The sequence below is a fragment of the Mytilus edulis genome, chromosome 5 (assembly GCF_963676685.1).
Source record: "Mytilus edulis chromosome 5, xbMytEdul2.2, whole genome shotgun sequence".
Taxonomy (NCBI): domain Eukaryota; kingdom Metazoa; phylum Mollusca; class Bivalvia; order Mytilida; family Mytilidae; genus Mytilus; species Mytilus edulis.
In genome coordinates, this window is record NC_092348.1 from 58,924,091 (window position 1) to 58,943,141 (window position 19,051).

The window sequence follows — 19,051 nt, forward strand, 5'->3', positions numbered from 1 at the left end:
GCATTGAACTGTTACTGAAATTTAAAAAAAAAAGAGATTGGAATGGAAAATTATGTGATAGCAAGGCATTTATAAAAGAAAACTGATTTTCTTTATTTGCTCTTCGTGGTATACCAAATGCAATCAATCATTGAATAGTCATATAACTTCCTATTTGAGTCACGTCCATTAATTGGCTCATTATGTACAATTTATTGCTGGTATGAAAAAAAAAGATTTTGCTGGTAATCGACGATTTTCAGTTTTGGAGAAATCAATGCTGCAATGCAATAAGCAAGGTAAATCCATAAAAAAAGCTCTTTATGGTGCAGCTTTCTTACAGGAAAATATCCTTGTTTTCACACAATAAATGTATGTGAAGATTCAGTAACTTTAAAACAATTTATAATTCATTAGTTTTAGCATGTTTATTTTAAGGTTTTCTGTTCGCCTCAATGACACGGTTAGTTTGAACCTTAGTAGTTACTTACAATCTCAAAACATTCTAAAATATTGCGTACAGATTATCATTGTGATCTTCACTTTGATGTGCAGTATGTTTATTAATGTATATATTGTATTTCTAATTCAAATAAAGAAGAGCCTTAAGTCTAAGCCATTGGCTTTGATAATCAGTATTGTCACCAGCTTCGTTTTCGTCCAATGGTAATTCAATAAAATACACATCATTAGAAATGTTAATTATTTCGTCTGGTATATCCTTGATTTGAATATTCTGTAAAATAACAATTATTTTTCTAAAGTTTGTAGTATACTTTTCGTACTTTGCTCTTTCTATTTCGAATCTTCCCCATTTTCCTTCGGTAAAATGTTCAGTAATGATGAATACAACATGTCTACTTTGCTGAATTGATTCTGCTTTTGCATCTGCAGTAGGATCTCCAGGAAGAAGATCTCGATCATGTAAGCACACTTTCAGTCCCCATTTTTCTTCAATTTTTGGAAGAAAAAACTTCTGTATCCACGTTACGCTTCTGTCTTCATACGAAACATATGCGTCGTACATATAATTTTCATGTAAATTTTTCTCAACGACATGCCGAACTTTTCTATACATGTAAAGAATTATTTTCCATCTATAGTTATAAAGGAGAGAAAGAGGTATATATGAATATACCAAATGCACTACCAACCAATATTATTCCAACCTGGAGCCATATAGTAGCTTTGCAGTCCGAAAAGTATTTCGCCGTATTTTTTATTACCTCCTTTAATTGGGCTTGTTTGCCATCTGACATAGTACAGTTATAAGTGCCCCCGTTCGTAAATGTTACTTTTGTTTTTGCGAACCACAAAAGAAAGTCTAAAGTGTCACATGAACAGACCAAAGCGTTGTTATTCAAATTCAGAATGAGGCTGTGATTTGAAATCACAACTTTATCCAGTTGACACCGTAGGGTTTCACCAATAGAACTGATCAAATTATTGGATAGATCTAAAGATTCCAACTTTTGTAAATTGGTAACAAAGGAAGGAATGGTCCTGAAAAGGTTGTTTGACATATTTAAATGCGTTATATTCGGCTGATCTAAAAATGTCGTTTCCTCTAAAGTCCAAAGATTATTAAAAGATATGTCTATTTTTCTCAAATTCGGAGCTCTGAAAGACATCCATTGTTTACCTTTGATTATAACTTGGTCTATGCGTGCATTCGTCACTTTCAGAATTGAAAGTTTTGGCATGAATATCGATGGAAATGTTATAATTGTAACTGGAATTCCAGATATGTCCAAATATTCCAGTTGCTTTCCACAGTCGTCTGTAAAATCAGGATAATTTTGGTAAACACCATATGACACATCAAGGTATTTAAGCGATGTGTTGGCACATGTGAAAGACGCTGATGTAAAAGCTATTTGTATGTGCGTAAATCTAAGAAATTCTATTGACGATGGAATCGAAAACGTAATATGCGGAGGAATTTTATGTGTTTCCGTTATTTCTGGAAAATGATTTAAAACTCCCGGATGGTATACGTTCAAATACACTGGATGGAAATAATCCACAGTAAGGTAGGAAAAATCGTACACCTTCATGTTAATTGCGCTTTTGAAAAATGTAATTACTTGCATGTAGTGATCTGCTGTCGTTGAAGGTAATCTATTAGCTGATAATATGAATGTTTTAAAACATTCTGGACGTTTGAACGAAAACAAGGATTTTTGCTGGTAATCCACTATCCCAGCTTTGGATAAATCCAATGCTTCAATGCAAATAGTTCTTAAATATTTCATTAATTCTTCTGTTATAATAACAGAGTACGGAAAATCATTTTCATTGATTGAATTATCACTTATGTGGTGAAAGTTTATAACGGACATGGTCTTATTCTGAAATGGATGAAGAATGCGCAAAGCTTGATACAAATGAACATACGATTTTGACAGATCTAAAATTTTCAAGTTTGGAAAATATTCCAACAGTCCATTTTCCATTAGAAAGAAATTGCGACAATCGCTGATGTAAAGTTCTTTCAGGTCTGGCGAAAAGTTTTCAAATGTTGAGTTCAAAAGCTTAAATCCACTTCTATTATACAAATGACAAGTAGCAAAGTTCAATACTTTAAGATCTTGAAGTGCAGTGAAACGTGATCGAAATACTGGAAACATGAATAGATCCATTGACAGATTTTGTAATCGGGTTAGTGTAGAAAATGTGACATCGGGATAAATAAACGGAATGTTTGTATCCACTGGCATTTTATTTCGACTGATGTCTAGAACAGCTAAATTACTACGATGTATGAAAACACCATGCGGAATAGTTGTGATGTTAATCAAATTATCATTTACCTTCAAAACTTTTAACAAATTAAGTCCAGAAAACGCATCCTGCTGAATTACAGATATATTATTCCCGGTTAAAATAAGCCTTTCCATTTGCGAATAATTGGTGAATGAATTGTTTGTCAGCATGTGTATTGGGTTGTTTGAAAGAATTAACTCGTAGATATCTCGTCTGAGATTCCTTGGTACAGATGTAAATCCTTGATTTTCACAATTAGCAATTAGCTTATGTTGTATATTTCTCTTGTATCTACATGACGATACCAGATTCCCATTTGCTGCTGCTATGATGATGAACAAAATGAGCAGGTTTAATGTCTTCTTCATTTTCACATCTAAAATAAACTTAAATAATTATTTTGATTCAAAGGGTTAAAAATCCTCTGGTTAAATTAATTCTTCAATTCACTATTTTATATTATTTTTAAACTATAGGGAGGTTTTTAACATTGACAGTTGATAAGGATATGTTTGAAAAGTTCAAATTGGAGTTTGAAGTTCAAATTTCAATACATATTTATAAGTATTGCGATTCAATGAAATGCCCTCTGGCATGACATTTAAAGGAAAGCTATCATTTTATCGTACAAAGGTGAAATAAAAATTTAAGTATAAATATCACAATCAGACCTCATTAGTACACAAACATATTGATTATAATGTCTACATAAGGAAATGTTTGTACCAAGTCAGGAGTTATATGACAGTTGTTTTCCACTCAGGCGTTTGATGTGTTTTAGCTTTTGATTTTGTCATTTCATAAAGGACTTTCCGTTATAAGTTTCCCAGGAAATTCGTTATTGGTGTTGTTTGACCTTTTATGTTGGTCGATTGGTATTACCCCAAAGTGAAGATCTTCCTAGACATATTCGCCATTTGTGTATATTTTATGCAAAACTTGTTTAATACGAATGAATGAATGAATTTTATTTTTCATTTACTACAAATAACATAGTTACAGAGAACAATTTTATATATGTATAAACACTTACATTAAATATTAAAGCACATGTGAACAATGCAAACATAAACTTAAAATTACAAACTAACCAGGAGAAGTGTAAATAAATGTATAAATATGTATGTTCAGTGTTTTAATCAACTCAATCATTCAAATCATAAAATCTATTGTATGTTTTGTCTCATAGTCATCATTAAACTGTAATAAATAAAGACAACAGTAGAATACCCGTGTTCAAAAGACATAACTAGATAGAGAAAAAAACAGATCCGGGTTACAAACCAAAACCGAGGGAAACACATCAACTATAAGAGGGAACAAAGAAACAACAGGAACGCTCAACTTGAATGCAACCAAAAAAAAAAACCAACACACAAAGAAGTGAACTGCTAGTATTTGATAACAATTGCCATATTAACGACTTGCTACAAGACATATTAGGAAAAAAATGGTGTGTTGAACCTGGTTTAATGGTTAGCCAAACCTCCCACTTTATGACAATAATAAAACATATTTATGTCTGCCTTTTTAATTATTGGCACTGAAATCAGTCAACAAATCATTTTCCTATCATGGAAATTTCTTTTCTCACATTTCTCTCTCTAGATTTGTTTTTATAAATTTATATAGATGATATATTCTAGGAACGTATAAAGCGAATACCAAAAATTGACGAACCAAAATCGCCTGTATTTCCATTTACACCAATTGTCGTTAAATGAAATCGTATACTCCGCATTTATCATGCTTTTCGATAAAATCACTCACTGAAAGATCCTATCCAAATTTATTTAAAACTATAATTTTGGGATGACAATAATATCTTGGTGTAAATTTTATTCGGGCTGACGCCCTTATAGATGAATCTTATACTTATACAGCCTCTTAGAAATATGATTCCAAGAAACTCGTAACAGTTTATCTTAACTTGGTAGTCTTAAAATGCACGAGGCGCCGAGACAAATACAACAATCATTAAAAAATGAATTTTATAAAAGTTTTGTCCCAAATTTATTCGAATACTTAAATATTAAAATATAAAATTGATTTGATTCTGCTAAATTTTAAAGCAGGACTCGATCATTGTTCAGTATTTGGATACATCATAAATTCCACCAGTGAAAGTTTTGTTTTGTATTTGAATGATTAATCTTCTAAAAATACCGATAATAAACCAAAAAATAGTTTACATTTTGTTATTTAAGCAAAAACTTTGATATCAAAGGGATATTCAAACTAATGAGTAAAATAAAACAACAATTAAACAACGTCATGCATAAAAAAAATACAATCAGTACACAAAACACAACACAGAAACCCAAAGACAATGCAACACGAACCCCACCATATTTGAAGATGCTCCGGAAGGGTAAGCAGGTCATGCAAACGTCCGTGTTCAAATACCCTGTTTACATATACGATTGTGATGGATCTTAGCATTAAACCTCATTATTGTCTTATGATTTAGTACATTTTCTTCGCAAACTTACAAGAGTGTGTTTTATTAAGTTTATTTCCTTTAATATTACAAGAGGACGTTTTGATTGGAAATTCTACTCTAAATTTTCAATTTTTAATGACACCATGATCTTGCATTTTATCCCTCAACTTGTACGTTCCTGTATCATTAGGCACGTAATCAGTACTTCACCACTGTTCAAACAGTCTTATTGGATAGATCTTTATAATGTAAAGATTGGAATATCCCAAGATTATTAAAATTTCCTTTATTCTATTATTAGAAAAAAATATACGAATTTACTTAGAGCATGTCTAGTTATAAGACGTGGGGAAAAAACGGCACGAAAAAAAAGGAGAAAAGAGTTCAAGAGACAAACAACGTTTAACAAATATGTACTCCAAAAACTTTTAAAAAAACCCCTGAAAATTGCGGAACAAAAGCAAAATACAAAGCCAGGGGGACACCTTTTAACTCTTTTTTTTCTTTTCTTTTTTTTATTTTAAATTATCGATTCCTTTTCTTTCCTTCCCAACATTTCGTTTGATTCATTTTCTTTCCTTCCCAACCTTTCGTTTCCGCGTGCTTGGTCACGATTAAGGTAATCTGTGGGCCTTACATTGAAAAACGATTAAGATAATTCATATTATGTCAAAATGGAGTTTATATCATGCTATTTTAAAATTGATAAAACGATGGGAAAACCGTTAAAAGGGGGGAAATACATTAAAGTGTTATATTCAGATTATAATTGTCAATTTAGAATACAGATAAGCAGTTGGTTTTCCTCGTTTGAATTGTTTAAACCTATGTCTTGTCGAGACCTTTTATGTCTTACTATACGATATTAGTAACCTTTATTTGCCTACATCATAGTCATTTTGTATCTTATAATTGATACAGATTCTGTAATTGATTACTTTCAATCCTTTTTTTTGGTACATGTAGTTCTTCTAATTTGATGTAAAAAAATGCAAACATTAGATATGAATATTGGCAGGAGTCATTTAGCGCTAATTACTCAAATTGGTTATAAAAACCAGTTAACCAGTTGCTAAAATACCATATTTGAACTTAACAACAAATATTACATCTGCGAAGCTTGTCCTATCCTTGCAACTATGCTACTATGCTATCTACGCTGGCAAATGCATTGACCGTATAAAATTTTCTTTATGCAGTCATTGAAAATGTAAAGCCTAATGGCTTGTTTGTGATATCGAGTTTTATATTTTGGTTAATAATTTCGTCTCTCGGGATTTATTCAAAAATATATCATTGACAACCTTTTAAATGAATAGTTGCCGGATGAATAGGAAAATCCTCCATTGTCTCAAAAACATATAGGTCACAGTGTTTTTTTCTACACTTAAAAAATTTGACACCCCTCCCAAATAATTTTCGTAATGAGCGTTTTATTGGAGTGTGATTTCCTTTATCCGTTTCCAATGTGAATTCACTTCCGAAAGATGAAAGGTGTATACTATAGGTTTAATTTATGATCTATAATATGTACTTTTACGATATAATTGTGTATTGAAAGATCTTTCCTATCAAATCAAATAAACTCAAACATAAATCACCATCGGGACGGGTAAAAACCAAACGAGTTCCGCGTCGTATGATTTGAAAGACGTACATGTATATCGCAAATATGAATAAAAAGTTATTGATCAGCGTCAATAAATTCTAAGTAAAGCGCAGGCAATAGGGAAGACCACAGCCACAAGCAAAACGATTTGGTCACGCATGTTGAGGATTTATGTGTTTAATTTAAATTGACCTTTTTTTTCATTTAAGTAAATAGTGCATGACCTTTAGAATCGTTAATACTTTCATAAAAAAATGGTCAATTTAATTGCATATTATGGTGTAGTAATTCAAATACCAAATATAATTTTAATTAAAAAAAATATGACTGATAGATAAAATAATTTTGCACCTTAGTTCACAAGGATTTTCTTGGGGAATTTCTTACCTTACAATAAAAATGTTAACTTTTCTTCAACTGAATACTGAAAAAAACAATAACAAAAAACTCCTGACGTTTTATTACCTGTCTGAGGCTGATCCAAGGGGGTCCAGGGGTTTGCAGCCCCCCCCCCTTTTTTTTTTTACATCAATGCTTTGAATGAAAATTTATGGTTGGACACTTCCCCCTTTTTATCCTGGGCTGGAAAATAGCTAGATCCGCCTATGCATGTCATGTGGTTATCTTTGATAATTACTTATCGATAAATATCAATGTACACTAATTTGTCACGAAAACTGATTTGATTGCCATGGTGAAATAAAAGAAATTAAAATATTGACCTAAGCATATAGAACAAGTGAAAAATTGCGATTGCGTTTGCATATATATAGCTGTCAAAAATATTCGAATTAGCTCTCGCCGCGATATAGCCTTTTTGTGCTAATACGGCGTAAAACAACCAACAATCAATCAATCAATGCAATTGGGATACATGGTATGATTGTCTATGAGAAAACTATCTACCAGAGTTAAAATGAGATGGAAAATAGCAATTACTTTGCCACTGTAAGGGATTCAACAATGGGAAGACCCATACAGTTATTAAAATAAACACGAGAAAACTAATTGCCTATTTTCTGACTTTTTTACTTTTAAATCTTATCTTACATCAATGACATGAGCAATGTTTTAGAATTTTAATTTTTCGGTGTATTTTCTTCATCCATCTATAGATTAGGCCCAAAAAGATTACTGCTAAATAAAATTCTAATCAATCATAAAACAGTAGCACTAGAATGCCCTATGTGTTGGCTTTGCTTTGTCATATATATAACACGAAAAAAAATGTTTGAACACACAATCAATTTTGTTTCACCGATATATAATATGCTTATTTTTCTTTAAAAAAAAAATGTTTTTATGGATTTTGTCATTATCTGTTGAGTTGTCTTTCTTAGTACGAGTATCTAGTGTAATTGTTTCAGATATTAATATGAGGACGTTAGTAACCGAGTGGTGTAATTCGTCAAAGTACTGTGTCACTAGCCTGTAAATACCTAGCTTATTTGACTAGGTTTTTTTTTTACCAAAGGTCGGCCAGCAGCTCCCTCCACCAATAAAAACTGACAGCCAAGATATCTCACAGTGATAAAAATGGCGTCAAGCATCAATCTGATATTAACGAATATTCGTTTTTTAACCTACTCCTATTTTATGTTATTGCGTGTTTTGAAATACAAAGTAACTTCAGTCTACATTATTTATATGTAAATGTGTTCTCTTACAACTTTTAAGTTACACATACCGTTGTTATGAATAGTTAGATTTCCCTGTAGAAGGTCAGTGGTTGTCCCGTGCACTTCGGCTTCCTTCACCAATGTCTGATTGAATTGTTATGCTTGTTGCGACATAGCTGTTCTTCCTTCCTGATTATTTGTTATCAATAATTAGGATAACTTCGTCAAAAGTAGAACAGGATATAAACAATAAATACTTCAATATAATTGAGCTGCGTAGAATAGAAATTGACCTTATGAAAATGTTGTTTAATTATTTCGGGTTGAAAAAAATCTCTATACGGAAAGCCTGTAACTGTTTGAAAATTGATCAGTTATTATAAAAACCCCATAACACAGGCTAATCTTAATCTTTTACTTCAATCATGTACACGTATATGTGCACTTGCAAAAGGTCGATCTCTATCCGACGCAGCTTATATTTTATCAGAGTCTAGTATGGAGAGCCGTGGTGTAGTGGTTAGCGCTTCAGACTACTACCACAATGGTTCCTGGTTCGATCCCCGAACCGGGAAGAAAATTTCAGGGACTGAATTTTCGGCTCTTCCTTGACACCATTTGCGAGTATGGTCTTGAGAAACTATGATAGTCCGTCGGAAGGGGTCGATAAAGGGCGTGTTAAGAGAGAGCCACGTCTCTTTCACGTAAAAGACACCCTTGTAGATTTCGATAAAGAGCAGGCTACTGCCAACAAAAGGCAGCACTCGCAACCCGCAAAGTTGAAAGGTTGAAAGTTGAATAACTTGTTTCCCAATCCACTATAGATAAAAAAAAATAAACTAAGAAAGCAGATATCAGTAATTATACAAGAAATAGTATTCAAGGATAATAACGGATGACGGACGGCGACGGACGATGGAAGCCAACAGCTAATTTGAAAGTTGACAACAGGGTTTTTCTGACATTGAACTATATTCACCTATGTTAATTTTATAAAATGACAATGTCCACTGACTGAAATAATAAAAATGTACACAATGAACTATTTGAATCCATGAAAACTGGACAGATGATAGCCATAATTTCTCCTGGGGTGAAAAGGGGTGAGAGTTATTTTAGGGTCATGCAGACCAATCGAAATGAATGACTAAATCTTATGATCAACATTGCTAGAAATAAAAAAATAAAAGCAAAACACTAAATTGGGGTTTTCTCATTGTTGAATGCTCAATAATGCCTATTATAGCTTACATCTAATTCATTTGAACTTTGGCGGATTGTTGTTTCATTGGCAATTATTCCCGGCACATCTCCTCATTCTTATACTTACAAATTAGGGATAATCAAAGCGACCGCAGTTCATCATCTTGAGGCAGCTTTGAAAGAGGAACCCTAATTTTGATAGAATAACACAATTTTTGAAAATAAAACTTACAAGTAAAAGATATGATATGAAGCAATACATTCATTATCAAAGTAATGGCTGTCTACTATGCAAATGCATGGTCCAGCATCCCGCAAAGTGGAAAGGGGTTTAATATAAGTTGCAAAACTTGTTTCCCAATCCACTATATATAAATATGTTTAAACTAATCAACGTAATGGTTGTCTACCATGCAAATGGTCCAGTATCAAAGTAATGCATGTCTTCTATGCAAATGGTCCAGTATCAAAGTAATGCATGTCTACTATGCAAATGGTCCAGTATCAAATTAATGCATGTCTACTATGCAAATGGTCCAGTATCAAATTAATGGCTGACTATTATGTAAATAATCCATATGAAACAGACACAAGACAGTTTTAATTTGAATCAGCCATTTTGCAATGGCAAAAAGTTCAGGAATACAAAATTATAAACAAAAATATGAGGTATTAAAGAGGTTAAACAATATACAAAAAAGGCAGAAAAAGACAATGACGAATTTAATTAGGTTCCATTAACTTTCATTGCTGAAAACGTCCACACAAGCAATAACAGCTTAATATGCACTGACCAAACAAGATACAATGTATCCAAATACTGAATTTTTCGAAAATTCAATTCAAAAACTATTTGTAACATCGAAAAAATCAATACTATTCCAATTATCGTTTTAAAGTTTATTGTGTCTTAAAGGAATCAAAATGTATTTCAAGGTCAAGGTTCAATAGATGGGCTATGCCACAGATTTTGTTAAAATTTTGAATCAAACATTCATGCAAGGTCATATAAGATGAGTAGAGTTGTGTGTTTTCTATACAATATGACTAATTTACCTTAAAATATTTGTATTAGTTCAGCGAACATGTGTTATAGGAGCTGACGATGCGGGCAGATGGACTTTGATACACCCCGTTAGCTGGTCTTAATTAATTTTGTTTAACCTCAGTATGTATACTGAGAGTTGCATCAAATATATGCGATATTATACATATCTTGTGGTATAATCGCCAATGAGACTGCACAATTGGTCTGAAAAGTTGTCCAATTCAATTTGGTGTTTCTTACGATATCGGTATGAAATGAAGAAAATATTTGCAAAAATAATCTAAAATATATAATTAATATTCCAAATGAGTAAAAAATCTAAATAAAAATATTGTTTTTATGTAGATAATCCATAAAAAAAAATCATAAGTTTATTTAAAGAAAAATGAATCAATTACATTAATACCTGGATTATTAGGGGAAGTAACCCATAACTGAATTATGTGATGACTTATCGCTATTCAGTTTTTTCTCACTTTTATTGTTAGTATGCAATTAGCCATTTGATTAGCCTATAGGTTTAAATAAAAAAAGAATTTCGTTGATCACTAGAAGTCCATAACTATCACGAGTTGGTTGACCGTTATGGAATATCCGTTTCACAGATGATATCAAAGGCGTTTGTGGAGTGGATTCCCCCTTTTGTGTGTGTGTTTATATATTTTATTTTATTCTAAGATAGGATAGAGGGATTTTTTTTACTAATATTGATAAGTCGCATTGAAAAGACTTTGAACACTTTAAATAAGTAATACTAAGTTAGTATACGTTGAAATATGACAAAACTATTTCAAATACAATATATACTCACACAAATAAATAAAGGGGTGGGGGAGATACACTCCCCAAACGCCTGTGGATGATAGCCAATATGTTCTTTAATTATGTCGTAACTACAATCCAGTTATATTTTCACGAATGTCACGGACTTACCGAATTAGACTATTTACCGGGTTTGTTATAGCACGAGCAACACTACGAGTGCAATATCATGAATATGTTGAGCAGGAATTAACTGCTTACCCTTCCGGAGCACCTGAGATCACCCCCAGTTTTTGGTTAGGTTTGTGTTGTTAAGTCTTTAGTTTTCTATGTTGTGTCTTGTGTACTGTTATTTGTCTGTTTGTATTTTTATTTTTTGCAACACGAACCCCACCAAAAACTTGAGGTAATCTCAGGTGCTCTGGGAGGGTAAGCACATTCTGCTTGAAGCTTGGCACATTATATATATAGCTGATTTTATCGCTTACGTTTTATGTGTAAGAATGTATGTGGCTTTCGAAACGTATTTTTTCTATGTATGTTGTTTTGTGTTGTGTTGTCTTGTTGGTGTATACCAAGAACAAAATTTTGTTTATATACAAATCAATCGGAAGGGATTGTTACTTTGACAACATTTTAAAACATTTAAAAACTTTATATAATGTCTTTTATATGAGTCCAATGAAGGTGTACCGATTTAATTGTTTGCCTGGTACAATCTTATTAAAATAAGTTCTCATCACTTGCTTCTCGATTTTTTATATGTCGCGCTCACACGGCGACATATAAAAAATCGAGGAGCAAGTGATGAGAACTTATTTTAATAAGATTGTGCCTGGTAGAACTTGGTTTATTTAATGATTTGGGGGTTTGGTATCGGATAAGCCATATAGCTTTTCGTGTTGCTTATTCTTCAGTGTTATATGTTGTGTCATGTGTACTATTGTTTGTCTGTCTGTCTTTTTCATTTTTAGCCATGGTATTGTCGGTTTATTTTCGATTTATGAGTTTGACTGTCCCTCTGGTATCTTTTTTCCCTCTTTTGGAATAAAATAAAATATCAAAGTAAATTTTTCCTTTTTAACGTTTTTTTTTTTTTTACAAATCTGAGACTTTCAAAGTGATTTTGAATATGCCAGTCCCAAGTTATGACCATTAATTAAAATGGTTTGCTCTTCCTTACTATATTGCATGATTGTACTTTGTTAATTCTTGTTTTATATTATGCATCAGGCTGTTGCTTGTTATATTGTCAACCATTGCCTGTTATACATGTAGCTCACTTCACAGTTTGTGTATTTGATGACTTTTCGTCGTTCACATCTTTGCCCATTTTTCTTTCTTACTAATTGTATTATGGCCAATCATACCAAATCTTCTTATTTTACACCATCTAAGGTCTCCAGGTTCAGAAGCTTTATTGAAATAGCAAACTTATAAGGGAAATATATCCTGAAAGGAAAACCAGCTTTGTATTATGTATCTGAGAAATAATACAAAATAATTTATGCAGGTGTTTTGGAATGTTCGTCTGTATATATGACGAATTTAGAATAACAAAATTAAAGCAAATTATTTAGTCATGAAGTTCCGTGCTCAACCTCTATTCGCGTTAATTTAAAGTTGTAATGCATTGTACGAAACAAACCAAACTGTCTATGCGCACAGTTTGGCGGTGTAAAATTTATAAAATTTGCAAAATTAGAACAACCATAATTCCAACCTAAACCTCCAACGTTTAAAGGAGTATCCTTGCTTCGTGCAATGTCTTTAAAAAAAAAACACGAAAATGAAGTAAAATTTCCAGGAGAATTCGTATAGTAACAAGTTTCTGTAAATGACGTAATGTTGTAGCGTATATATCATTTTATACTAGTTTTGTAACGTGTTTGACATATGGACTATATGTTCGTATCCGTTTTCACAGAATCTGAGATACTATAATATCAATCTTTTAATTAACTCAAAAACCTTACTACATCTTGGAGGCTTTTCTTTAAACTTTGAAACTTAATAAAGGAACAACGATAAATACACAAATAACATTGTAATTAAAGTGGTCTGAAAACTATAACCTCAATTTATCCTTGATCCTTTTACTGACTCTGAGGTCCCAACTGATTTGACAAACAATTATATAATAACCATTCAACCACTATTAAATAAGAACAAGCTTAAAAAATCCTAAGTTCCTGAAACACCTAGTTCTGAGACACCCAGTCTCTGACACACCTAGTCTTGAAACGATTAGTCTCTGAAGCACCTAGTTCCTGAGAAAACTAGTTTTGAAACACCTAGTCTCCAGAACACTGAAGTCACCAGACTATTACGAACTACCTGTTCGAGGGACTGAGACCATTCCCGAGGGAAATTACAGTGTCGGAACAACCCGGTAGCTTCTAATAATTGTAATACTTAGTCTCCGAAGCCCCAAAGTCACCAGACTATTACAAACCACCTGTTAGAGGGACTGCGACCATTCCCGAGGGAAATTACAGTGTCGGAACAACCCGGTAGCTTGCAACAATCGTAAAGACTTTAAAACCCGTTTGGTTCAAAACCACACGCTTTCAACTCAAACTAGGTTTACAAATTTTCCTTTTACACTTCTTTATTTGCTTGTATTTACTTTCCGATGTTTATCGGTCGACAGCCAAATAACAAATGAGCGACTCGCACAAGGAATCGGTGTCTTTATATACAAAGAACGCGGACCTCGACGAGAGCAACCTAACAACAATTAACGCATCTCATAACAACCAAGGATAAAAGGATGATTTTATATGTAGTTTTCGTTAACGTATTGTTCAAATGGGTAATGTATTATAGATAACAATCCGACATTGATTAACAAATATTGTCTTATGCCTATACTGCAAGTTTCGATGAACAAATTGCCACTGTCAACTGAAATAGGAAAACATAGGTTCTGAAATAATTTTGCCTCGACAAGAAGCACTTATGGCTTACATGAGGGTTCTTTTACATGCACAGGGCGTGACGTTTCCCTGCTCATGGGACCTGGGATTTAACGTCCCCATCCGATGGATTTACATTGACATATTTTTTTCTCTGTGTTGAGTGCATTTCAACACAACTCAACACTTGCAATAAAAATAACATTAATATTTTATAAAAAAAAACCATTGCTGTCTACAACAACCGATTAAATTTCAACCAGAGATTGAAAGTCTGTCCGAATTTTCTCCTCAACCTCATTTCTATTTAACATACTTCTAACAGACTTTATATATTTTCTGTACTTGAATAACTCTTTCTGCTTTGGAGCCACAATTTTCTCTTGTCGTGTTGTCTTTCGCTTGCTAAGTCCTTTCAGACACACTTTATCAGAAGTCTTAACATTTGTGTCAGGTTCTTCAATATCATCATCTTCGTTTTCGGAGCAGTCATTTTCTGAGACTGCTTCTCGGTTCACATATCCGTCTTTAGAGTAAACGTCATGATCCCTTCGTAGCTCAATGATTTTAACGTCATTATTCCTGTGTAACCTTATTCCTGTGTAACCTTTTCATATGACGTCTGCGATAAACCGACTTCTTAATGACTTTGCTACACTGGTAGCAATGTGATAAGGTCTTCTCCTGATTCTTAACCAATATCCCTTTATTTGTATCTACAATACTTACTTTTTCTTTTTTTGGTAGAACAGGCTCTCTGATTGTTCTAGACACCAGTACTTCACACAGAGGCGGTAGTTCTACAGCCGATGCTACATATGCCCCGTAGCAACCTATCTGACCTTCAAAATGTAAACGGGTCTCTCTTTCGTTTACCCAAATATTACCTTTAGTAATATCAATTACACAACTTTGGCTCCTTTGGAAGTCTATTCCCAGTATACCATCTACGTTCAGATCTGCTATCACAGCAACTTTGGTTCCTTTGGAAGTCTATTCCCAGTATACCATCTACGTTCAGATCTGCTATCACAGCAAACAGACATCACCATTTATTTCAATATCAATGATGGTTTTCCGAAATAAAATTAATGGAGAACCGTTGGTAGTCAATATCTCTCTGTCGATTGGTGACATAACATGGGAACCCATACTGTCAAACAATTTCTTTGAAATTAGAGATACTGTCGCTCCTGTGTCTATAAGCATCTTGGCTTTACAACCATGAACTTTATCTTCTATAAACATACCGGCCTCATTTGCTAATTTGTTAACTCCTATCACACCGTTCTGTTTTTCGCGTGAAAATTTGGGTACGTTTTGGGAGTTTGAATGTCCTCTTTTCACACTACTTTCGGGACAATCTTTCTTGAAGTGTCAAAATTTCCCTCAATTGAAACATCCACGTTTCCTGCGATTCTGTAATTGTTTCCAGTTCTTCTTTAAAGCTTATACTTCTTGCTGCAGATCAGACAAAGCTGTCTGCATGTTTTTAAGTAGCTCTACTATTTTGTCGCTAGCGTCACTGTTGGTCCCGTCTCTAGTTATAGCCCTTGAATAGCCCTTCCCATTATCTTGCTTAATTTCGGCCTTATTAAAAGCTTCAAGTTCAACAGCGTGTCGAATCGCGTCGTTAAAGTCAGCAGGTCTAGCTTGTTTTATCCTTAGCCTCATGTCCACACTCATGAGTCCGTCGATAAATTGCTCTTTAGCAAGTGTTTCTCTAACTTCATTCGGGGCTGTTGGGTACGCAAGGTTTGTCAAGCGTGTAATGGCCTGACCTAGGTCAGGAAGACTTTCGAAAGCCTTTTGACGACGCTTCCGTAATTGTGTTCGGTACAATTCCGTTTGATTGGCAGGCGAAAATCTTTCTTCAAGAGACCTGACAAGTTCTTTAAAATCTTGTCTTTTATCTGTGGGTATATTTCCTAGTACCCCTGGGCTTGTCCTCTCAACTAGACTGCCAAATAGAAACCCTTTTTCTACATCTGTCCAACTATTAATATTTGAACACGCATCGACATGAGACATGTCATCTATCCATGACCCCTGGCCGTCAAACGTAGCGGTCTTTATAATGTTTTTGCTTTTATTGATAGACTTGTCTTCCTTATATATACCTAGTTTGTCTTCTGGTGCTAATTTTTTCGAAGCTGGGATATATTTATCAGTTATTACAGGCTGTGGAATAATCTTTGACTTAGCCAATATCTCAATGTGTATACTTTGGAGAATGTCGGGGTCCGGAATTCTAGCAGAAGCAATTCCAGAGTCAGATTGTCTTGACGTGTTGCTTGACTAATAGGAGTTGACTGAGCAAAGTCTGGGGCATTTTCAAAACATGTAGATCTAATTAAGCACCCTATCTCCTTGTTTAATTTATTTAACTCCCTTGTCAAATTTCTTGTTTCGTCACTGTAAGGGTCATACAACATTTCATCTTCTCTGTATGTTTGCAACATACAAATGTATTTTGAAGAATAAATCAAACAAGTTTTCAAATGCATTTTATTAAACAATTTGACAATCAATATATTTACAAAACAATGTGTTGCTTCTTGCAAGGACAAATAGGAAATAATGACAATGAAACAATGTGATTATTTACATATAATACTGAAGTTTCTCAGATCCCACCGCTGCTAACCAATTTTGTAACGTGTTTGGCTTATGAACTATATATTCGTATCCGTTTTCTCAGAATCTGAAATACTCCAATATCAATCTGTTAATTAACTCAAAAACCTAACTACAACTTGGAGGCTTTTCTTAAAAAGCACAAGACCAAAACTTTGAAACTTAATAAAGGAACAACGATAAATACACAAATACCATTATATCAAAAAGTGGTCTGAAAACTATAACCTCAATTTATCCTTGATTCTTTTACTGACTTTGAGGTCCCAACTGATTTGACAATCAATTATATTATAACCATTCAACCACTATTAAATAAGAACAAGCTTCAACCAGATGCTCCACAGGGCGCAGCTTTATACGGCCGCAGAGGTCGAACCCTGGACATTTGGGGCAAGTATGGACACAACATTTAAGCTTGATACAGCTCTGAATTTGGATTGTGATTAAATAGTTGACACAACATTGGTTTCTGACACCATAAGAACTTAAACTTAAAAACTTAAATTTTTTAAATTGGACATTTACCCATTATGGTCCAATATCCTAAATCTAAATACATGGTTAGAATCAGCATATCATAGAACCCCAAGAATTCAATTTTTGATGAAATCAAATAATGTTCAACTTTTGTTGAAATCAAACAAAGTTTAATTTTTGACCCTTTGGACCTTAATGTAGACCAATTTGAAAACGGGACAATACTGTGCAATGGAAAATTTCTTGCTTTTGCGTAATATTGTGCAATTAGATATTTCTTGCTATTGTGCAATACTGTGCAATTGAAGATTTCTTGCTATTGCACAATACTGTGCAATTGAAGATTTCTTGCTATTGCGCAATACTGTGCAATTGAAAATTTCTTGCTATTGCACAATACTGTGCAATTGAAGATTTCGTGCTATTGCGGAATACTGTGCAATTGAAAATTGCTTGCTATTGCACAATACTTAATATAATAATTTTGGACCCTGATTAGGACCAACTTAAAAACTGGGCCCATAATCAAAAATCTAAGTACATGTTTAGATTCAGCATATAAAAGAACCCCAATAATTCATTTTCTGTTAAAATCAAGCTAAGTTTAATTTTGGACCATTTGGACCTTAATGTAGACCAATTTGAAAACAGGACCAAAAATTAAGAATCTGAATATACGGTTAGATTTGGCATATCAAAGAACCCCAATAATTCATTTTTTGATGAAATCGAACAAAGTTTAATTTTGGCACCTTTTGGCCCCGAATTCGTTGGGACCAAAACTCCAAAAATCAATCCAAATCTTCCTTTTGTGGTTATAAACCTTGTGTTAAAATTTCATAGATTTCTATTAACTTATTCTAAAGTTATTGTGCAAAAACCAAGAAAAATGCTTATTTGGGACCTGTTTTTGGCCCCTAATTCCTAAACTGTTGGGACTAAAAACCCCAAAATCAATCCAAACCTTCCTTTTAGGGTCATAAACCTTGTGTTTAAATTTCATAGATTTCTATTTACTTTTACTAAAGTTAGAGTGCAAAAACTAGATGTCTTCCGACGACGACGACGCTAACGTGATACCAATATACGACCAAAAAATTTTCAATTTTTTGCGGTCGTATAAAAATCCTAGGTTCCTGAAACACCTAGTTCTGAGACACCCAGTCTCTGACCCACTTAGTTCTGAAACGACTAGTTTCTGAAGCACCTAGTTCGTTCCTGAGACAACTAGTTTTGAAACACCTAGTCTCCGGAACACTGAAGTCACCAGACTATTACAAACTACCTGTTCGAGGGACTGCGACCATTCCCGAGGGAAATTACAGTGTCGGAACAACCCGGTAGCTTCTAATAATTGTAATACTTAGTCTCCGTTGTACCAAAGTCACCATACTATTACAAACCACCTGTTCGAGGGACTGCGACCATTCCTTAGGGAAATTACAGTGTCGGAACAACCCGGTAGCTTCTTAAAATTGTAATACTTAGTCTCTGAAGCACCAAAGTCACCAGACTATTACAAACCACCTGTTTGAGGGACTGCGACCATTCCCGAGGGAAATTACAGTGTCGGAACAACCCGGTAGC

The 19,051-nt window shown here is 33.6% G+C and overlaps 1 pseudogene; it reads right to left on the reverse strand.

Annotated features, from left to right (window-relative positions):
* Window positions 1-388: 388 nt before the first annotated feature.
* On the reverse strand, window positions 389-8,594 carry LOC139524065 (toll-like receptor 4; annotated as a pseudogene).
* Window positions 8,595-19,051: the final 10,457 nt, after the last annotated feature.